The sequence below is a fragment of the Cavia porcellus genome, unplaced genomic scaffold (assembly GCF_034190915.1).
Source record: "Cavia porcellus strain 051 isolate PalLab524CR breed Dunkin Hartley unplaced genomic scaffold, mCavPor4.1 scaffold_26, whole genome shotgun sequence".
Taxonomy (NCBI): Eukaryota; Metazoa; Chordata; class Mammalia; order Rodentia; family Caviidae; genus Cavia; species Cavia porcellus.
Genome location: NW_026947509.1, coordinates 7,923,646 through 7,947,526, shown reverse-complemented (window position 1 = coordinate 7,947,526; position 23,881 = coordinate 7,923,646). Strand labels below are relative to the sequence as shown.

General features: G+C 42.1%; 1 long non-coding RNA gene across 1 annotated transcript; it reads right to left on the bottom strand.

The window, feature by feature from the left end:
• Nucleotides 1–4,009: 4,009 nt before the first annotated feature.
• Nucleotides 4,010–9,838, bottom strand: LOC106028650 (uncharacterized). The gene is made up of 3 exons (XR_002792378.2): nt 7,365–9,838; nt 6,284–6,572; nt 4,010–5,867 (listed from the first exon to the last, which is right to left on the bottom strand). It is a non-coding gene; the product is annotated as an uncharacterized LOC106028650 (long non-coding RNA).
• Nucleotides 9,839–23,881: the final 14,043 nt, after the last annotated feature.

Sequence of the window (23,881 nt, the reverse complement as noted above, 5' to 3'; positions counted from 1 at the left end):
TTTCTAAAAGTTATTAATTTGATATGCCTTTACCTAGAATATAAGTATGCCAAGATGTTTTTTATGAAACCAACAAGAGATGGGACTCCCTCTGGGTGCTACATCCACGCGGCTGTTTATTTTTCTCATGGTCTGCAGACTCTGCTTGGAGGCTGGCGTGTGTTTTGGCTTAGTGGAGGCAAGAGATCTATCACCGCGTTGATTCACAGCTTGGGAACAGGCAGGTCATCCAGCCCGTCCGGATGGAAGGTCCACCGCGTGTGCTAGGTCAGCACAAATGAGTGAAACTTTCAGGAGTTAGGACTTTTTTCCGTTGCAGACTTTATATGCAATATCGCATAAGGGAACTTTTTCCGTTCTTTTCAATGGACTCTCTGTCCATTTTTCAGAGCCCGGTTGCTGGTGGTAACAGCGGGAAGGATAACAGCAACAGCATTTTCCCATTATACCCCGAAGAGTTCAAGACTGGTTGGCGAAAGAGCCCATAGTGAAGGCTTAGGGAAATACTCCTACCCACGCCAGAGCTTTTCAGAGACGTTTTATGAAGACGTCTTATCAAGAGTGGCCTTTTATTTGAGGACATCTGTTTTATAATTACACTCTTCCTAATGGTTTTGGGTTAGGATCAAAACTAGAGATGGTGTCGGTGGGATTTTATGAAGAGATCTAAGGTGTGTGTGATTGTGTGCGCGCACGTGTGTACATTCGTGTGTGTGTGTGTGTGTGTGTGTGTGTGTGTGTGTGTGTCTGTGTGTGTATGGATGCACCAGGCTAGAATGAAGGACACAGAAGGGACACATCCACCAAGATGAGAACCATTTTGGTGTCTGTAGCTTTATATACTTTGGAATCTCAAATCCAAAAATAACTTATTTGGAATCCTTGTTGTTTATCTGTATCCTGGGTTTTCCCATTCTTAAAAATACCCTGATGTGCATATGAAGACCTCGTTCCAAAGGTTAATGCCCCTTAATCCTGGAGGGCGTGGTGAGTAAATTCCTTCTCTATCAATCTAAGAATAGGCCCAGAGCTATTCAAGTGTGCCATCACGGGAGCAGCAGCTTCTCCTTTTGCTTTTCTTGTAAGGAAGTGAATGTGATAGAGGGTAAGGATTGAAAAAATGATCCTTGACATTTGTCGATAGCTTAAAGGAGCCATTGCTTAGAAATGGTTTTATCTGCAAGTGGGAGGCAGACGAAGCTGTGGGAGAATATTTTCCCCTGTGGCATTTCCAATTGGAGCCTAACCCAGGCAACTCCAGAAATCGGAGATCGAGCACTTGCTTTTTTTAGGGCAGCTTTGCACTCTGACTTTTTTTGATACAAAGGGTTCTGATCATTCCTCTGTCTGTGAGCATAGCAGGGCCTGATTATGGCCCACGTGTCCCCTTGATACCTCCCAATCCGTGCCATCCATCCTTCTGTCACTAACAGAGTCTGGCAACCAGACTTCCTGCCTCAGCCCTGTTTCTGCCCCGCTGCTCCGTGGCGCTGGAGGCCAGGCGAAGAGCTAAGGAAACAGAGCTGACAATAACTCAGGAAGTGGTAGAGAGGGTTCAGCTGGATCCTGCTTTCCCCAATGAATTACCTGCCCTCCTCCCAGGACCGAAGGCGCCCTCTGACCAACATCTAATGGCAGGGCCTGATGGTACCTGCTGGCATGGGGAACCAAAGACAAGTGAAATAAAAGAGCGGCGTGCATCTGAGCAAGTTGGAAAGGTCAACCAGGGCTTCTTTGTTTTTAAAGGATGCATTTCTGTATGACTCACTGGGCCTTCTCACTTCCTGCTAGAATTATTACAAAACAAATGTGGCAGACAGAAGCCTGCAGAGGAGGTCACTGCATGCACCTGGACACCCTGTGGCTGGGGACTCTTCCCTGGGTCCCCCCAGCACCCTCAGCAAGGTGAAGCGCTTCCCCTAGACAATCTTTTCTGCCTTCAAGCAGACTCCGTCTTTTCTGGGAAAGTCAGCAGTGGTTGCTGCTGATTAAGGTTTTGCTCAAAGACGACCCTGCTGGGAGACAAAGCCCTGCAGACAGAGACTCACAGTGGACTGGGATAATATTGCATATGGTGACTGCTATTGTGAGACCTTCCCTGCAATAACATATCTCAGACTCAATGCAGAGCTCGTGATCTCAAGCCAAATAGCAATATAGAGAGGGAGGAATTCCCTGGCCTAGGACCTTTGGTTCCTCTGGTGAGGAGCCTGTATTTGTTCCTAGGGGACACATTTAAATGGTTCTAAGACATTGTCTAGATGGCTTCAAATGTAATTAGTTGTGTGTGGATTCCCTCCTTTAATTTGGAGTATTTTCAAAGAAAAGCCTGTTTGTGAGAATAAAGATGAAGTGACTATTTTTAAGCAAATTCAAGACATCAGTCTAACAATGCACAGTGTATGTACCTGCTAAATGATGCATGTTAAAATTTTGCTCTAGTTTTTTTCTTCTGATCTATGAATAAGTGGATTTTTTTTAAAAAAAAAAGCTGCCCAAGAAAAATAATGTTCTATAAATGCAAATAGTAAAATAAACAAGCAAATAAACAAAAAGACATCAGTTTAAGTACAAAAAAATGAATGTCATAACTACAGGGAAGCATTATGGAATACCCAGGAATGGCCACCCTGGACTGAGATTCTCCCACCCACCCCCTGACATGACCTATTTGCCGGCTTGTATTGCAGCCACGCATTTTGAGCCCTTAGCCCCAGCCCTGGCTGCAGTGAGCACAGAGTCCTTTTTCTCTAAGTGTCACCTGCTTTAATTCAGCAAGAGAACTGACCATCTTAACCCCGTGGTCCCCAACCAGGGTGACTTTGCCCCTGAGGATATGTGACAACATCTGGAGACTGTGCAGTTGTCACAGAGTCAGGGGAAGTGCTGCTGGCAGGTTGGGTAGAGGTCAAGGCTGCTGCTGGGGGGTGGGGGGAAGGCATCACCCACAGAGGTTCAAATGCCCCACCAGCAAGGCGGCAGACTCAGAGATCCTGCCTTCACAGAAGGTGAAATTTGTACTGTTTCCTCCAGTATCTCACTTCTTTGGTTGAACTCGCTTCCCCAAGCTCCACTGTGTGTGTCACCGAGCCACACACTGCACTGTACCGCTCTGTAGACTCTGTGTGCGTGGCTGACCTCCCGACTGGGGCCTGAGGGTGAGTTTCTCTCTTCTCCCATTTTTCTCCTTTTGATGCACCCAGTCCAGAGCCCCAAGCTTAGCTTACACTCAGTATGTTCCTGAAAAATGGCTCTGTCTTCAGGGAACAAATGAATCCTGAAGTTTGAAGACAGTAGTTAGGGGTGAGGGCCAGGCTTTCCCAGGAAGCTCATGTGAATGGGTGAGAAGGGTGCACTTAGAGGTGTAATAACACGAAACAAGCGTGTGATGGACGCGGACAGTTCAGCCTTCATTTGGTGCCTGTGAGCAATCCTAACCCTCTTCAAAAGAGGCTTGCAGCACAGAGCAAAAAAAATTAATGATTTAAATTCAATCTTAGATGATCAGAGTAGCTACATGTGAAGGCCATAAATACCTGAGTTGCTGGGAGGTTGGGAATTTCATTAAATACTGGCTTGCCTTACACAGTGCACCTGAGTTTTCTATTCTATTGGTTTTAATTCCATGCCAAGCAAGGAAATCAGGATAAGGAACCCAACTTCCAGTGGCACAGAGGGGAGCTTTTCCATCAGAACACGGAGCAGGGTGTGTTGGATGACGAGGCAGCATTCAGGATGTTGGGGGTGACTGCCCCCGTGATACACCAGTAAACTCATGTGTTACACTCTATATTCCCGAGTGTTTGGAATGCATCTCCCCAACTCTGACCACACTTGAGATTATTGATAAAGTCCATTTGTGGCTGAAAAAGTCTGACAGCCAGACCCTGGTTGGTGATTCATCCTCTAAAAAAGATTGTGATGGAAACGTTTGGCCAAGAGGTAACTTGCTGTGCCCTTGTGACCTCTCTGTTTCTCCTCAGGTCTCTTCCCAGCCTCAACACGCATGAACATTATAAAGGATTCTAGTCCAATCCCAGATCCTGGAAATTGCACTTTTTTTGAAATCTCCAAAGTACTTTGAAAATTCCATTCATACTTTATTTAGAAATATTCTTATTGGAAAAAAAAAACCCACATGAAGCTTCTTTTTAATAAAGGAAACAAAATGGGAAGGTCAAATTCTCTTAGAACTTTTTATAAGCCTGGAAGCACTGGAGACATTTCATCATTAAAGAAATTGTGACAAGTAATTGGGACCATTTTCTGGGGGTTTCTCAGGGACGGACCAAGAATAGCAAAAGATCGCTTTTAAGATTCTCCATATTTGACTCTATTTTCCAGAGAACAGCTAGAACTAATTAGAAATAACATACAGCTTGTATTAGTTACATTTGAGCATTTGTTAACAAGCTCTCATATGCAAAACAAAGATTGATTTCAACTCGATTCGTCACTCTGGTTCTCTTTCCATGTTCTGCTTACATCTTTCCACTTAGTTTGCAAGAGTTTCTTACAGAATGTCATTAATTAACAGGAGGAAGTCAGGATGAAAATATCTCAAGTGCTCCACCTAATTATAATCCCAGTCATGAATGCTGGAGAAAATGTGGCTTTTTACTCAAAAGAAAACAGTCTAGAACAATATTATGCAGTTTATAAATTCCACCGAACCACTGTACAAATAAACAATGCTACTGGAATCACACAACAAATCATCTCACAATTAGGCCACACAAGACCAGCTGCTTTGCAAAGAAGCCCGTGAGCCAAAGAGGAGAGCTTTGAAGATAAGTATTGCCATATGTGAGGAGAAGAAATTCTCAGCAAACCTTAATTGCACGGAGCTTCATTTTCAAATGCTGTTTGCCATGCGAATAAAGGACTCTTGACTGTGACCCATGATTATTGTAAGCATCTTCTGGAGCGTGGGGGATAGGATTACCCATCTGACTGGGGGCATCTTGGGCTTGCATGCATATGAAAAATCCCTCCTCCTGGCGTTTCTCGACTCCCGCACACAATCAATATTCCATTCATCCACGTGAACCACCACTTTGTGTCTCAGCTGAAGAGAAGTCTGAAACTCAGGCTGGCCTCCCAGAGCTGAGCTGGTGGATATTTCCAGGGCATAGACCCATTTCAGTATTTGCTGGAGTTCAGCAAAAGGCTCCCTAAATTTGATGATCTTTCTCAAAGCCAAGCATTAATACTCCTTGGCTTAACTGCAATTCTTAGATTATCCTTGTTTTTGACAGTAATGGCAGTTCTTGGATTATCCTTGTCATAACTCCCTCTTTTTTCTTAAGCTTTGACAGTGACTGCATTTTTCAACTTTCCCGTTTTTGTCAACTAGCAGTCAGAGTAGGAGAGTCATTGTAGGAAAAATAGAGAAATTCCCAAGCCATCAGACATGTAGGTAGTAATGCCAAGATTTTTCTGGCTGCTGTCACCTTTGGGAGGCTCAGAGAGTACAAGTCACAGGAAGACAAGAAGAAAGATTTTGTGGGTATCTAGTTCCACTTCTCATATTTTAATCTTTATAGAAGAAGTAATCAAACCATGCAACAAATTCCTACATTAAATTATTACAGTAAAAGATACATTGCCTTGAATCCCTTCAAAATGCTCTCTCTCACTTCAAGCATACGTATCCCATGTTTCTTGCTACTTTCTGAAGCAGTTCTGGACGTCTCCTTTCCTGACTGTCTTTACGAGGTGTGATCAAAGCTACAGCGAACGGCACTGCTAAGCGACATCCAGTGGCAATGCAGGCTCACAAAAATACCGCAGTGTGTCCTCACCAACCTTGTTCATTGGGTCTGACACCAAGTGACTTCTGGGTCTTCGCCAAAATCAAAATGGCCCTGAAATGTGAATGTTTTAAATTGATTTAGGACATTGAGGTAGCCAGGAAAACAACTAAAAACATTCAGGAAAGATGACTCCAGGACAGCTTCAAAAAGTTGAGATAAGTATATTAGAATTTAGGGATACTATTTTGAGAGGGATTAGTGGCAATCCATCCTTTGTTGTAATTATTTCTTTCTTTCTTTTCTTTTCTCTCTCTCTCTTTTTTTTTTTTTTTTTTTTTGAGACAGAGTACAGGCTGGTCTTGAATTCACTTATGTAACCCAGGCTGATCTCAAACTTACAGCTATTCTTTCTGCTTCCCAAGTGCTACCATGCCTAGTCAACACTTTTTAGGAATGTACATGTTAACCATTTTTTATTCATATCTCAAAAATGCATTACTTGGAACGATTTATGATAAAAAACTTACCTTGTCATTCTTCTTGTTATGTTGTCAAATTGTTGATGGTTCTGGTTCCTCTTAGCTCATACCTGTCCCACCTTCTAGTTTATGGGAATCTGTTTTGGATTCCTGAGAGCTGCAATAGGGACAGGCATTTTAAAATGGGGTGTTCTGTTGCCATTTTCACAGCTTCCTATGGTAAATCTTTTTTCTTGTGCTTCATAGCGCAATGTTGATTTCTCCTTTTACTTTGTCCGTCTTTTAGATTCAGGAATCCACTGTGTCTGAACCAATGAGAACCATTTCATTGGAGCACCTGAGCGTATTGAATAGATACGATCATTAACATCTTTCAAAACAGCATGCAGAATGTTCTGAGGCCAATGGTGGAATAAAATGCATTGTCAGAAGTTAGCATATTTTTTTTCACATTTTCTTCTAGAAATCCTGCGAATAACATTAAAACACTAAGGAGAGTCTGAGTATTTTGATTTTTCATGATGGAAGAGAATTAGAGCAGAATAAAATGAGGAAGCACCTAGTCACCTAAGGTGTTATTCTGAGTTTAGATTACATGTAATTTGGGAGCTCCATGACAGTCATAGATCATTTTCTCCAGGAGCATGTATCAGGCATCCTCCAGTGTCACTTTCCTAGGAGTTCCTAGGGCCACAGCTCTTCTTACCCTTGCAGTTGGGAATGTGGCGAACATCATAAATGTCTGTAATGGTGGTAAAGGGAAAGGATGGTACTATCTAATGAGTCCTTTTATGACTTCCAACTGCAGTGTCACACAGTTTTAAGGTCAAGGGTTACAGAGACATGTGTGTTTAGTCCATACATTTGTGTGTGCATAAAGCTTCTCCATTATTAAATGAAAGTGGCATAAATAAAATCATTTATGACAGGTCCTGAAGGCAAAAATAAATTGTTTGAACAAAGATGTGGAACTTATGATCCCTCTTCCTGTCATTTTGCTCCTTTCTTTCAATCCCAAAATATGGCTTCAAGACAGTGGAACAGAAGGAATCCCTGCTAGTCATCAGTTGAGGGAGGAGTCCGTTTGGACCTGGTTTACAGATAACTAATCACAATATGCTGGCCTTACCTAGAAGTACAGGTTGTAGACTAGTAGTTTCATTTTGGGGTGACCCTCAGGACTGCGATGATGAAAATGCTCATCCACGGGCAGAACTCCAAGCTGTGTACCTGTTGGTACATTTTGCTCAGAAAGAGAAAGGGGTGGAGATGTAAATACCATGACTCATGGGATTGTCTAGATGGCCAGGGACTTGGAAAGAGGCCTGCTGGAAAATTAGTCACAAGGAGGTCTGGGGATGTGGTTTGTAGATGAACCTCTCTGAGTATTCACCAAGGAGCAGCCTTGGAGAGAAGGCTCTTCATGTGAGCACAGTGGACAACATCCTTGGATCAATTTCTCTTTCTATCTCCCTTGGTTATTGTCCATGGGATCACGAACAAAGTAGACATAGAAGTAGAGATGGACGTCGCTCGGTGTGATCAAAATAAATGGTGAATGTTTACGTTTTAAAATATTACACCCAAAGGCACTTTGCCATCATTTCCCCACAGGACGCTCTCCCACATCTTTGGCCTTCTGACTTCAGCCCTGGCATGAGATGCAAAAGCAAGGGCAGTACATAAACACTGCAGCCAGTTCCTACAATCACAGTCAAATATATATTATACTTCAGGATTTTCTCCATCTGAACCCTAACTAACTGACTGAGTTGGAATCAAATATCTTGCTCTTGCTATGAATGTGAAATTAGGCAAATGTTTCTAAGCGAGGTTTCTTCATCTGTGGGGTTAATAAGAACCAGCATCTAGGATTATTGTGAACCTTATATGAGCTAAAAATGGATCACTCTTAAAGCACACAGGAAGCACTCAGTAATGACTTTGTCTCCAGTGGATTCTACTTAGCATCACATAATTTGGGGATTGGAATAAAAATGTTCTGCTCTCTTTTTGGTTGGTTATACAGATTAAATTTGTACGTGAACATAACATACACTGTTCATTTTCTCCCCCTGATACCCCTTGTCCATCTTTGCTTCTCCCTAACTTCACATTTTTGAGGAGTTTGCAATGTGTATAGACTTTGTTCATGTCCCTCCCCCTGGGAGACATTTTAAAATGTCATTTGAACCAGTGGCTTTCTTTGACAAGGCTGGCCTTCTCAGTCTTTTTAAGGAACAGACCCTGTCCTTGTTTAGTGTTACGATAGTCAGTGTTATTCACAAGATAGATGCCGGAGAAGAATTCATGCATTGCTTATTTCTCCTGAGAGAAGGATTTTAAAACCAATGTTAAATTTTACATTTCATGTAAGTGCTGATCTTCAAAGTAACCTTTCTGAGTTTTCTTCTATTAATTTGGGAGCTTGCAAAAATTCATTTCTGAAGCACCTAAATTCTAAAATTCTATAAATAGTAGTCAATTGGGAGGCTATGCATTTGCTTAATGAAGATTTATCTGGTTTTCAATTCGTTTTGAATGTTCCCTGGACATTATTTGTCAGAAATCATTCTTTTAGGACCCCCCCCCCAAATCTGTATATTACAGCCAAATGTTGTTTACAATTCAAATTAAGTTTGACATTTGGCATCAAAGGCTTTGAGGCTGTTTCCCAAGGCCAGGTTTGTTGACTAAGGCAAAGATGTGTCACCCTTGAAGATATTCTGATACAACAGCTGAGTCCCAAAACTCTTTTAGATGATATTGGTGTTATTTTGGGATAGCACAAGAGCTTAATTTTTAGCTTACCAAATCAGAGGAAGCAAAGACTTGGTATATGCTCTAGATCAGACTGCTCTGAATGAAGAGTTGAAGCCAAGTCTTGGTTCCATCATCTTCTTCTGCCTGTGCTCTTTCGGGATATCAAATCACTCGTGGAAGTTTCAAAGACTTCAATAATGGCAGGACAGTGCATCCATCTGTCTTTCTTGCAGAACTACTGTGACCGATATACATGAGAATGTTTTGCTCACTTGAAAGCATCCAAAACTCTAAAACGGAGGTTGGTGAATTATGGCTCACAGTTCCAGTCCACTAACTGTCTGTCTTTGCGTACCCAGTGAGCGAACAACAATGCGGGTGAGTGTTAGGACCCTTTGTTAACAGAAACACTAACTTTGAATCTTAACTATTGAAAATTTTCCCACTCCTTTCCCTCTTCCCAAAACAATACTCTCTTTCTTTAGCAGGTTTGTGTTACAGACATTTGCACTCAAGTTTTACAATATTTTGAATACTTGTTAACTTACAACTTTGTGGAGATTTGTCTTTATTTTTGTGTTATGTAAGTTCCTACATAATAGCCTCTCTTTTGCCTCTTGGCTTGTAAAACCTAAAATATTTGCTTTCTAACTTTTTCACAGGAAAGATGTTGATTCCTTTTATAAAGTATTGTGCAAAAGGATCTGTGTTATTAATTAAAAATGTAGTCATTGTTCATAAGCAAGGTTTGCAGTAAATAAACCTTTCTTCTTAGTTGTTTTAAACACTCTGCTAATGCCTTTAAATTGTACAATATGAATTCCTTTAAACAGTACAAAACTTTCAAATGATATATATACATATATTTGACTGCATTATTATGACTTTATAGCCTGAATATATTATCACAATCTAAATTACAAAATTTCATGTTTGTGAAAATTTGAAAGAAACAGAATTAAAAAGTTTTAAAAAAGATTCTGAAGAACCAAATAAAAAATGGAGATGCTGGCATAAAAGACCCCAAGCCTTAAAAGACCCTCCGCAGGCTTCTGTGATTCTGGGGGAAACTGAGGGAGAGAGATGTGTGTGGAGGCCTCATGGAGGAAGCTGGGGGGCAGAAAGTCACCCATCTGCCTCTGATGGGGGGTTAGAGTTAGGAATGGCAGCGATGGTGCAGTTCTGAGTAGAAAAACCTTCGCCCACAAAATCAGCACAGGATGAGAATGATTTCAGATGTGACGTCCTTATCGGAAACAGGAGACACTAAGGCAGGCTTCAGGGACGCAGCCTCCTGGTCAGCTTTCCTGGCACGTGTCAATGCCTTCACGCAAGAAAAGGAAAAAGTAGGAAGAGAAAGAGAAGAAGGCACAAGTAAGGGGGAAAGTGTTCAAACGTAGAGCACTTTGCTTCTAAAGCTATATTGGAAAACTGTCTTAAAGTGCGCCTGAAGTGCTTTTGTGAGGGACTTTGTAAGCTGCCAATTCGATTTCACAAATGATAGGAGCAGGATTGCAGAGGTGGCGTTTCTCTTCTGCTGTGAGGAGGAAATCAGGGGAGATGAAAGAGAGAATAACCTTTACCTCATAATTTCCCTGCGCCTCCTCTCCGTGTAAGCCGCATTCGCCTCTCAGTGAAGGTACTTGGAGAAACTTGCTAAAATTTTCCCTCATGCTTGAAATTTACTTACCCTGGGTAACAGGAAATGTGGAGTCTTGTGATGTAGATTGTTATACCAGATGGTAATCTTAGCACATGCTATTTATGTAGATCAGCCCTGTGCATGAGTCATGCACTTAAGGCTGACTTCAGTCTCTGTGGAACCAGGTTCTGCATCGTGGCTATTAATAAATAATAACAAGGTGCTGATTATGCATCTTAATGCAGCCTTTGCCTTTACGTGATATTAAATCCGGAGTTATTTTCTTTTTCTAAATCGTACTTTATTAATACTTGGCTGTCCTGTCAGGTTGCTGTTCCTCACTGGAAAGGACAGGCCCAAAATGAAACTGTCTTTTTAGATAATTAAGAAACCGGCCAATCTCGGTGAGCTATTCACTGAGTGTTCTCCCGTGTTCTTCCTTTGAAGAAAGTGATTGTTAATAGTCCTCTCGGAGGTCCTGTGATTGGAGTGCTGATGGCTGTGGCCATGGGGCCCATGACCTAGGCCCCATGGCATGAATTATTATTTTAGTGATGAAGATGATCTTGTGTGACATGATAATTTACACTTACATTAGTCAGAGTTAAACAGAACTAACAGGATCTATATAATTCTAAGTGCTTTAACAGATTGGCTCCTGGAATCAGAGGCTGAATAGTCCCGTGATGACCGTATGCAGGCTGCAGAACTGGGGAAGTGGTCCCTGCCCAAGGCAAGGAGCTGGAAGCTGCAGAATGAAAGAGCCCCCAAGCACATCTCCAAGTTGGGGCTGAAGGCCTGCCCTGGAGGCCGCTGGTCCAAGTCCAGGTTCAAAGGCTGGCGAACCTGGTGTCCAATGCCCACTGGTGACAGCAATATTAAATATGTGGGACAAGGATCTTCTGGGCAAGAGAGCTTTTCCTTTCTGCTTTTCCACTCTACCTGGGCCATCAGCCTAGGGCTGGAGCTGCCCATATGCAAGGATGGGGCTTCCTCACCTAGCTGGCCAGCCCACATGCCAGTCTGCTGTGGAAACACCCTTCCAGTCACACCTAGGAGCATGCTTTGCCACTTCTGTAGACATCCCTCCACCTGGTCAAGCTGACAGTGAAAACTAACCATCACACAGTTCTTTTGTCCTCCTCTCTGGCTCATGCGACAATTGATAAGTGATGTGTATTATAACTTTGCTTAAATGGTAGTTGTCATAATTCAGGTAGTAAAGACTGTATAAAAACAAACTCTTCCAAATCAGCATGATGTTTAAATCAAAGTATTCTCTCAGTCTCCTGTGTTCAGAGGTGGTGGTTTTGGGAAACCACTGGATCATGGTCATTAACTCTCCGATGACTCCCTGTGGTGCTAGGGTGTGGGGCTTGGTTGGAGAGGTGGATCACTGGGAGTGTGGCCTGGGAGGCTGCATTCTTATCCCTGGCTCTTCCCTTCTCTCTCTTTCTGCTTCCTGGCCATCATGGGGTGAGCACTTGTCTTCTGCCATGCCTTCGCACCATGCCTTTTCTACTTTGGAATCAGACAACCATGAACTGAACCGCATGGGTGGAAAATGTCTCTCCTCCTTTGAGTTGTGGGTGTCGCATATTTTATCACAGGGACAAGAAAGCGCCTGATATGGTCGGAGAGCATGTTTTCTTTGCTCTCAACTCTCTGTCCCTGCATATATCTAGCCTTTGTTTCCCACACTTTTTCCTTGATTGTGCTCTTCACTGCGTGACCAACACCCTCATGGCTTTCTAAACGTTTTCTAAGGTGACACAGGGGTGAACTGTTGCTTTTGTGGTTCCACCTGGCAAGGATGCCATTTCACATGCATCTGCTTTTATCTTGGCCTTATTTTATGCTAAATCGGGATCAGGAAACACAGATAGCAAGTTTATAAGGGGTTTGAATTTGTACGAAGTTCCAGGAGAGCAGTGCAGTAGCTATGAATGCAAAAGAGACAAGTCTCGAGGAGAAATAATAACCACCGGCTTTCCTATTGGTAGTAATTGGGAGTGAATACTTTCTGAAATTACCAGTAATGCCTTGTCCCAACTTTAGCAGACTTCTGTCTCATTATGTTGTTGTTGCTATGCTGAGTGAGACAGACAGAGAGGATGCCCATGGAATGCAGAGCATAAGATCTTTTATCATCAAGGTTTTTTTTTTTTGGTTTGTTTTGTGTTTTTTTTGCTGGGCAAAGGTTTCTCTGAAGGCCATTCTGTGACCTCAGAACACGTGGACTCTGTCCTGGCCGGCCACCTACCCTCCCTCCTCCTGAAGGGCTCACTTTTCCCTCAGAGGAAAGAATTGTTTCAACAAGTGAACCTCCTATGAGACAGCCTCAGCCTGATCCTGGGAGACACAGGATCCCCAAAATCAACACCACAGTTAGCCAAGAGATCTGGCTCTGGAGACCGGTATGGGACTGAGTGCCAGCCCCAGTGACTATGACCTCTGAAAAGTGGCAAAGCCTCCTCTGCCTTGAATTCCTCATGGATTAAGTGAGAGCATCCATCTCATAAGTTGGCTGTGAGGCTCCAATGAGAGAATCACAAAAAGTACCTGGCACCAGCAGATGGCAGCTATTTTTGTCTATGATCCACGAGGCAGAGCGTTTCTGAGCTCTCCCTGTCTGACATGGAGATGCCCTTACATCATCCTTTGTGACTATCCTTACCCACTCGTGTTATTTGACTTCTGAGTGTCTATCGCCAGCTTCCCAGAAAGCCAAATCCTATAAAACAGCAGGGATAGCAATAGGATAAGCATTCCCTGTGGAGCTTTGGAATTCTGAAGTTTGCCAGAATTTCTAGATCATCAACAAGCAATACTGCTAAAAAGTAGATTTGTGGTCTGAGATTAATGTAACCTCTCCCCTAGTCTCCCCTACCCCAAATTAAATTCCTATAATTGGGGCTGGGGATTTAGCTCAGCGGCATAAGCGCCTGTCTTGCAAGCAGGCAGCCGTGAGTTCGATCCCCGGTACCGATAAAAAGGAAAAAGACAAAAAAAAAAAAAAAAAAAAAAAAAAATTCCTATAATCATATGAGATCCTCAGGTAGTAACACAAGCTAGGGGCCAAGGCTGGCAATGGCAGAGATCTCCAAGTTGTCTCTTCCAGCTCCTGTAGCCTCAACCACAGCAGTGAACCCCTTAGCTGGTGTATAAACTCCTTGAAGGGCTTGAGATTGCTGGAGGGAGCCCTGGGTTTAGGCTTTGCAGTGATCTGAAAGAGGCTAATTTATATTGCTTCCAGGCTCATCTGAAAAGTCTGTTGTTCTCTGAAAACAATGAGGCTCACTGTAATCTCTAGTGGTAGTACCTTCTAAAGACTAGCAGAACTCGCCTTCACACATCCACAGACACAGTGCTTGCACCCTTATTAAAGATGATTATGATCATTTACTTATGGAGACAACTCAACCTTGCAATGTGAAGAATATTCATTATAAAGAGTTTATGAGCCCCCTTGTCTCATCTTCTGTTTTTCTTCACAGTTAAGTTGTTTTGCTCTTTTCTGAAATATACTTTTTCATTTGTTAAAATTCTTAACATCATACTTACAAAATGCTGTAGAAAAGAAGAATTGGAAAGTTCTTTTTTATTTTTCCTATGGTGCTGTCATGGATTGAAAGCAAACCTTCATGCATAATAGACAGGCATTTTAGCACTGAGCAATACTCCTAGCCCAAAAATTAGAAAATTCTTGTAAGGCACCTCTCACAACTATCCTTTTTAAAGGATGATGTCTCATTAATTTATGATTCTGTGTCAATAGGTGTCAACAGGATGGTCCTTGAGAAAATGCCCAAAACAAAATCCAAAGACACTTGAAGAATGAGTCATCGCATTGAGCTTCTTCCATAAATGGTCTTAACCTAAGCAGGACTCTAAAACCAACAATGATTTAGCTGCTAGAAAAGCATTTGCACTTAACAATGACCATATGAATGGTCTTTTGGTTTCTATTGGCAGTTCCTCAATCCATAGCATGGAAGTTGGAGTCTGCAGGGAATTTGGAGGGAAAGCTCAGTCCTCCTCCAGCACACAAACCCCTCTGAACTGCCCACGATGGGCCAGCCCCTGCACTACCCCAGTGCTGCCCACTAGAAATGGAATGAGAGCCAACAATGCAATCTGTGCATACAATTTTAAATGTCTTTGTAGTTGCATTAAAAAAGTAAAAATGAAACACTTGAAATCAATTTTAGTACCATATTTTACTCAACTTAGGGCTTCTAAACTATTATTATTTTAGCACGTAATTATAAAAATCATGAAAGAGAGATTGTGTGTCCCTTTGCTTCATACCAAATATTTCAAAAATGCAGAGTATTTTACGGCCGAGGAACATCTCAGTTTGGCCCGGGCGTGCTCCAGCAGCCACATGCGGTTAGCGGCTACTGTCTTGGGCAACCGGGTTCTGCATGATCACAAAGCGATCATTCACTCGAATGCCTCTGAGCGTTCTCCAGAAAACAAATGTATTTTTGAACGGTTTTAGATCCCTGGAAATTCATCCTGTGTGGCACTGAAATCTTCATATTTTCAGTTTCCAGTCTTAGTCCCTTTCACCTCTTCAATCACACGTTTTAGTGTTACTGTTTCATAGTTTTCAGTAGAGACAGTTTACTGGTGAATAACTTGGGTTATTTTAGGGTGGTCCCCTTTAAAGCCCCATTTCCTCATCCTTTACTTTTGAAACTGAGATTTCTAGCTCAGCTATAGAATTTTCCTTTTAGAATTATGACATTTTACTGCACTGTTTGAGTCGTTGTCCAAGTCATTAAAATCTCCCTTAGAATGAAATCCTCCCGGCTGACTGATAGGAGTTCTTCTAGGCTTTTAGTTACCGAAATGTGTCACCAGCCTGCCATCACGTCCTTACCAGGTCCACATTATTCTGAGATACACATGTTGACTCAGACACGGTCCGAGGCAGAGGACAGTGAAGCCACAGCGCCAGCAAGAGCCCTCCTTCCTGCTGAGTCCTCTGTGGTGAGTTTGCGCCGGGCACTGTCACCGAACCAGGTACCCAGTCACCAGCCGAGGCCATTTTTACCCACTCACTGGACATTGTGCCTCCCCTTGGGGACTGTTTTCTCCATATGCTCAAAGTTCTCAGCCATCGGGAGAGGGAATAAATTAATGTTTCTCACTTAATCCAGTGAAGCCTTCATGAGCGTGGTGCAGAACCACATTTCACATCTGAAACTTTTATCCTCTTTCATACTCATCATAGTTTCTTAACATGGTTCACAGTGGCTCACAGTTCTCATTTTTTGGGTCTCCTCATCCCCATGGATATTACACACAATCCTGTCACAGCATTAACGCTTCTTTGTCAATATTTATTCTATTCCGTGCATCTGAAATTACTCCCAAACATTTTGGCATGGGTTTTATAACTAATAATTTTCTTTTTCTTTTTTTATTATTTTGAAGGTAGTAAAATACAAAAGAACAAGACAGAACAAAGCCAATTGAGACAATGCAGTGAAATTGGTACAGAACTTCACCACAGGTTACCGGGATAACAGTAATAGGTACCATGGTATATCTCATTATCTTCACAATAGTTTATAACTAATAATTTTATAGCTATTAATTTGGAAATAGTTTCTATGGGTAACTGATGGAAAAAGCCAACAAGTTCCAGAGAGAGAGAGAGAAAGAGAGAGAGAGAGAGAGAGAGTTTTCCTGTCAGTGCCCATTTCTGAAGTCAGAAGATCTTATAACAGTGGTGATGAGAAGATAGTTCTGGGGTTTGGAGCTAAGGAGAAAGCAAACATTTTTGCCACAAACTTTGCCATGACTTCTGGGGGTCCCCAATATAACTGTTATCCTTTAACCTTTCTGTCCCCAGTGATTCACTTTCTTTTTCTGCACTGCTTGTTCTGATCCCTTCTAATATTGCAGCTCTCTGCTTCTCTTTAAATTAAAGGGGTGGGTGTCAGTTTCTTTCCCAGTAGTGTGGCCTCCAGATCCGAAGCTCTTTTCCTAAAAGTGGAGAAGAGCCATTAGAGAGGCCCGGGAAAGAACAGATGATTCTCCAGCTGCTTCTCGAGTTGGGTCTCCTGTGGGACCCAAAGCTGGGCCATGTGAGCTCTTCACTGACTATTCTGTGTTTTAATTTTCTCTTTCTGGGGGTGTCTCATCATTGATTTGTGAACTCCTGGACATCAGCATCTAGACCTGACCAATCTTTGTATTCCTAGGACCCTGTGCTGAATAGGCATTCTTAAAATGCTGTGTCATGAGGGGACATGTTAATGAATGAATCATTTATACAGCACCAGTAACTGGAGAGCCTCCTGCCGTGAAGCTCTGGCTGCGTGGCCAGTTACTCCGAGTGCTCAAATGCTCGGTTCGATAGCTCTAGTGACAGCAAGCTTTCCTTTTCGTGTGAACCTGTGCTTCACCTTCTGAACTGCCATTTTCCCTGCAGAAAACATTTCTTCCCCATGTGCTGATTCTGAGTATTCAACTCAGAGCTGCAGGCTGGACACCACCAGCAATTTTGTTTTCGACAGGAAGTCCTGTGCTGATTCCCGTGCTTGTTCAACCGTGCTCATTCCAGTGGTATTGCCGTGGCCAGCTCCTGGCATGCCAACCACACAGGTCACTTCGGGAGAAGTCCAAATTCCATTTAGACACATTCTGAACTCATCTAAATATTGTACTTTCTCAGGCTTCCAGGGAGCCAGTGTTTACCACTGGGTGAGTACAGTTACAGAGAGATCAAGGGCCTAGTTTATTCTGGGTCACACTCATAGCAGTGGCCTCATTTAGGCTAAGCACTTCCCTAAGTCTTAGAATTGATTTCCTGTTGTGTTGCCCTCTTTCCTAGGGCAAAGCTCGGTGCTCTGCACTCTCTCCTGCGCTCAGGATCAGATGCAAAGTATGCAGCACCCAGGGTCTGACCCTCTTATCTGACACGGGGCTGATTTCTGAATTGCATATCAGAGCAGAACTTTTAATCTCATGCCCAACACAGAAAGAGATGACGCCAGTGCTTGGAAAAGCCTTCAAGCACAGAGTATGTCAACCCACTGATCCCTCAACCTGACCCTTATCTCTGTCTTGCATTTTTTTCAAGATGTTGGAAGTTGTGTCATCTTTGTGAGATAGGATGTTAGGATAAAGGTATGTCCACAGTGTGAATCAACACTCAAAATCCTGCAAAGAATAGGAGGCCATCATTATACCCGCTTTGATCACACTGATTTCACCAATTAAACTTTCCACCGAGAAGAATGCTGTGGAATCGTGTAACCCCATGAATTACCTAACAATGATAGAAATATTCAAAGCATTGGTGATTAATGAACAGATGTGAAGAGGCAGTGAAGCTGATGGGAAACCATTTCTAATGGTGATGTCAGTCAGGAAAAATTTGCAGACATAATTACTAAAAAATTATCAGAGACTTCCTTGTCAAGTATTTTGTATGTTTATAAAGCTGTTGGTGACTCATTTTAGAAGTCTGGGAGACTTATTTGATTTGGAATCAGGATTTTATTATAGCTTAGCTGTTATGTAATAGTTTACCCAGACTGATGGGGAGATATTCTTCCATGTCAACATAAGTTGTATGTGCGCAGTGAGATTTCCTTGTAATTATTTCAGCAATTCATATCTGAATGCTTTCCCATATTTTCATGCCTGGAGTATATTCTTAGTTTGTGAAATACAGCATAAGAAAGGCTGTGAGATGCCTGCTCAGTAGATTACTATGAAATCTAATGGTTAATGCATTGGAACAAAGTTGATTTGTGTTATGAAGTATATAATGTCACACTGAATGGCCATTTCTGCCATGCATAAACCTAAAATATGAATTTTTGTCATACATATGTGTGCTTCTAGCAACAGTAAAGCCAAAGTCCTCGAAAGCTTACTGTAGTCAGTAGCATAATGAGTCAAGTTTTAGCCACGTACCCCAAATTCCAATGCTTGGTACGAAGTCATCTGGGTACATGCAGGCTTTTTTTTTTTGTTGTTGTTGGTTGGCTGGGAAACTATTGTTTGATCAACACCTTTAGTTGCTAACTAGAAGCATTTCATGTGGAGTTTCCAAAACACTAATAGCAACCAGAAAGACATGTGTCTGTTTCTTGCCTCAGATTTTAACGATGTTGTTGTCTCCAGAATAACTCCAAAAGAAACACAGCCTGAAAGATGTGTTCCTTAAGAAAGATTGGCTGTTATCTTTGCTCTGGGAAGGATAGTGTGGAGAAATACTTAAGCAAGGTAGGCAGGGCAGGCTCTTGGATTCTCATTTTGGCTCTTCAGTGGTTTAGCTGCTACCCTACAACTGATAGCTTGTTATTTATTTCTTTCTATAAAAGTTTCTTTATTAACTCAAGAAAGCAGAATTTAGCCACAAGGCTACATAATTAGCCTATTTGCCTCCATGGGCATACACAGATGTGGGGATCTCATTTAAACACTTCTCAATGGATTTATTTTATCACTTAGTATCCCGTTTGGCAATCCTTTGTGGCATATATACTAACATAGAAATGAATGAAGGAGACGATAATGGAAAGCAGACTTTGCAACAGTCGAGGAAAAGGAATGGATTTGCTCCTTTTGGGAAATGGAGGTTAATAAAATATTTTGAATGGTAGTTACATAGTTCATCAACATTCCCAACAGAAGAGCCTCTGTTTTGTAGTGGTGAATAATGAAATACAAAGGCGCCACTTCCTTTTGGCTGGATTTTAGTTTACAATAAACAATGCTTCTATTTTAATTCCTGAAGTACACAGTGTCACGCAAGATGGACTCCAGAGGAAGGAATTCAGCTTCCTTTTGGCATCTTCTGAAAATTCTCTAAGGCAAAGATGCTGCTCTCCTACTTCCTGGTAAGCATCCTTGGGCCACATAATACCTTGTGGGCTGCAGCTGATTATAAACAAGTGTTCCAGGATCTCTAGGAGGGATTCTGTGGATAGTCAGGAATCAAACCCAGGTTGTCTCTTAGGGCCTGGGTTATTGCGTCAGGAATCAGGATCAGCACCACATTTTGGAAGGTATTAGGCAGTTAAGAGCAAGAGAAAGGGGTCTCTCTGTCAATGCTGGAGCTGGTCACAAGGAACTTGCGTGGGTGTGTGTGGGAATGTGGCCCTGGCTCTTTGTGATTTTACTGATGTGTGTGCACACTGTCTGTGTCTCTGACTCTGCTTCTGCCTCTGCCCCTCTCTGTCTCTGTCTCTGTCTCTGTCTCTGTCTCTGTCTCTCTCTCACTCTCTCTCTCTCTCTCATGTCCCTGTCTCTGTGAATCTCTCAACCCACTGGAATTCACCAGCTCTCATTTTTACTTAATCTTTCATTTAGAAGGTGCACAAATCAAAGAATAAGCCTAAAAATAATTTCTAGGCTTTACTGATTTCTTGCTACTTGAAAAAGATTTTGTTGAGTGGTTAAGTGAGCTAGCTTACTGAGACCCGTAAAGAGCCTTAGGAAATTCATAGATGCTCTTTAGCTTACAATGGAGTTACATCCTGATGAGCCTAAATTGAAAATACCAAGTGCATTTAAAGCACCTAATTCACCAAACATTACAGAGTATCTGGCCTACCTTAAATGTGCTCTGAACACTTACATTGGCCTGTAGTTGGGCAAAAGTTTTCAACACAAAGCCCATTTTGTAGGCTGTTGAGTATCTCACGTAGATTTATCGAATATAGAACACTGTAGAGCACCGTTTGTTTGGTCTTGTGACTGCATGGCTGATCTGAGGCTGTGACATGTGACATGAGGCTCTGTGTATTGTTGACCCTGAAAATCATCAAAATGCAAAGTTTAGAGCAGTTTCTATTATGTGTGTTTTACTTACGTTTCTTGTTGCTAAGACAAATAACACCCACAAGTTAATGAAGGAAAAGTTTATTTCGGCTCACAGTTTGTAGAGGTTTCAGTCCCTAGTCAGCTGGCTTCAAGGCAGGGAGGAGAGTTAAAGGGGCAGCGCAGGGGAGAAACATCATGGTGTGGCAGGCAGAAGGCAGCAGGCAGTGAGTGGCAGTGGCAGCGAGCCTGCCTTCCTTCTCTTCTTTTCCATTTCATCCAGGCTGTAAATCAATGGATTGGTGCCACCCACACCGAGTGGAGCTCCCATTACCCACACCCAGAGCTATGCTATCTCCAATCAGTGGACTAATTTAGTACCACGTAGCTTTAATCTCAGTATCATATGCCTTAGATCAGTCAACTCCAAAAAAGCCCTATCTATGAGCATATGAGGCTTTGGGGGGACATCTAGATACAAACCATAACAATGATGCTGTTGAAGAGCTGTGTCTCTCCATCATAGGAGAGAGACTGTGTATTATCAATCTCATTTTAAAGATGGGGAAGCTGAGTTTTGAGAGTCCCACATTATGTCATAGGTGAGACAGTGACAGAAAGGGACTGAGACTCAAGCCACCCAACTACCCAACTCCAAAGCCAATGTGCTCCCATGTCACAGCCTGTGTGAGACCTGCTGTACCCTTATATCTGGAGGACTGTACCCAAGCATGGCCAAAATGGGAAGAAATTTGAACTAGCCATAGCATCTTCCAAACACGTCTCTTCCATGTTACACTGCCAAATTCCACTGCTGCTACCACAGCTGAAGTCACCATTACCTAGGACTTGAGCATTTTTAAAAATTATTACTTTTCACTAATTATAATGACATATTATATATTTTAAAATTTATAAAAAATAAGGAAAAATTGACATTAGGGGAACTATCACCTAAAATCTCTCTAATTAAGGATAGCTGTATGATTTACATTACTATTTTTATTCATATTTTAGAGTTATATACATATGTGTGAATCTATATATTTGACTCACAACTTTTAAAATTTAACTTTATTAAATAGGCATTTTCCAACGTTATTAAAAACTCCTATTGAGTGTATTTTAATGGTTATAGAACATTCAACATTACCACTATCATCAGTCCTTATGTGATTTTAAAATTTTTCTACTTATTGTTATTTAAAAATAAATATCTTTGTTTCTAATGTTTTCTCTGACAGAATCCTCTTAACTTCTTTTTTCTGTCTTTCTCTAGACACAATCATAACAGCAGCTGATGAACAATTTTCTGAAATTCCATTTCCCTGATGCAAATCCACAATGCCATGAAAACCAATTTAAATTTTTCTGCCTGGTATCCAATGTACTCTGTGTTAGGGTTCCGTTTTCTTTCAAGTCTTGTCTTGACCTCTCTCACATCCTGAACTCCAGTCACAGGCACAGCTTGGGAAAGGTTATGCATGCCTGTAGTTCCGAAGAACTCTTGCTGACCCCCAAGCTCCTGCCCAGTGTCCAGTCCCCACTCACATCTCTCCCTCACTTGGGGCTCTTCCCCATCAGAACAGCTTGCTGAGCTTCCTCACTCCCTGGGACTCTACCTCTGTCAGGCTTGTGTTTATCCTTTTCTCGAATTCCCACTGTTAGGGTGAAAGTGTTGTGGAAGGAATGAACAAACGGTGTTCATCTTGTATGTACTAGACATGATCCAAATATGCAGAATATGTTCAAAATTTAAAAAAAAATTACTATAGTAAAAGACACATTACCGTAAATCCTTGTCAAAATACCCCCATTCTTTGGATGCACTTGTCCCATTGTTCTTGCTACTTTCTGAAGCAGTTCTGAAGTGCTCTTTCGTGAGTGTCTTTAGGTGTGCTGTCCCGGTTGCCTTGATGCCTTAATCAATTCAAAACGTTTACCTTTCATGATCATTTTGACTCTGGAGAAGAGCCAGAAGTTGCACTGTGCCACATCTGGTGCACAAGATAGAGGGGGACACACTGTTATGTTTCTGTTTGATCAATGCAGGACATCAAGGGAGGCAGACACAAGAGATATTCACAAAAGAGAACTTGCAGAATTCAAGACATTCTCTGACCCAGATTTTTGCTCTGGCTGGGGAGAACCAGGTCTAATGCTCAGTAAAGTGACCTCCTTTCCATTTAGTTTGGACTATCTTGAAGAGCTCTTAATTTTGCACTAATTCTATAAAGGTGATCTCTGCAATGAAAGGGAGGTCTTTGATTCTTCAGTGCAAATCAGGGCCAAATTCCACCATTAAGACAGGATTTCCTCAAACCACCCTTTTAGGTGCCAGAGATTCTTTCTCGCTGAGAAAGACCATTTCTTTATTATTACATTGATTCATTGGAAGTTAGGATTGAAACTATTGACTCTAGGGATCTTATTTGATATTCAAGGGAACTGAAGATTAAAGAAGCTATGAGTTTCTGAAGGCCCCACTGCAGTCAGAGGCAGGAATGGAAGTCTTTCAGGGTTGACAAGCTGTTATTGTCATCTTGGGGTGAAGGGACAGGAAGGGATGCCCGGGATATAACTCAGCAGCACAATGCCTGCCTGGCAGGTGTGAAGTTTGAGGTGGGTTCCTGGTACAAAGAAAGAAAAAGCACCAGAAGGGGCCTGGGTCTTCCCTTGCAGGGCTTTCTTGACCAGTTGATTTCTAAGGAGTGTGAGAGTGAGAGGGAGATTTCTGGAGGGAGGGAAATGGGCAGGATGTGAGTGTTAGAGGCATTGGCAGGGCGGTGGTGAAGGAGCTGTGCTACAAGAACCCCAGGCTTTGCCACAGCCACGGCCCCCAGTCTGTGCACTCGCAGGTGTCTGAAACCGCCTTTGATTTGACAGCTTCTGTGTTTATTCAGATCTGCAGAGCTGGAGGAGAAGAAAAACAAAGTGCCAACACATAAACGTTCTTCTGATACAGTGCTGTAAATATTTAAGGTATTATCAAGAGTTTGTTAACTGAATCTGAATAGAACAGTTAAACCTCATTTACTTAGATTCAAGGAACAAGGCAGGAGGAATAAGCTATACACTAAAAATGACACTGACTATATGTGAGACATTGTACGCGGTCTTCCCACGTCAGACCTCTTGGATATGTGTTGGATCATCCATCTGTCCATCCATCCATCCATCCATCCATTCATCCATCCATCCATCCATCCATCCATCCAACCAGTTCTACGTAAGTGCCATTTGCTAGGACAGAATTCAAAATTGACAAGGTGGTTACTTTTAAGGAGCTCAGGAGTCTATTACACATAATTCAGCCTCCTTGCTCTAAATCTGTGTGTTCTATCATACAAAATAAAATAATAAGATGATGAATGGAAAACATGTTAAGGAAACTGGCATTATTCATTATGTGTTCTTAGTAAGAAAGAGTTTGAAGTTTCTATCCACCA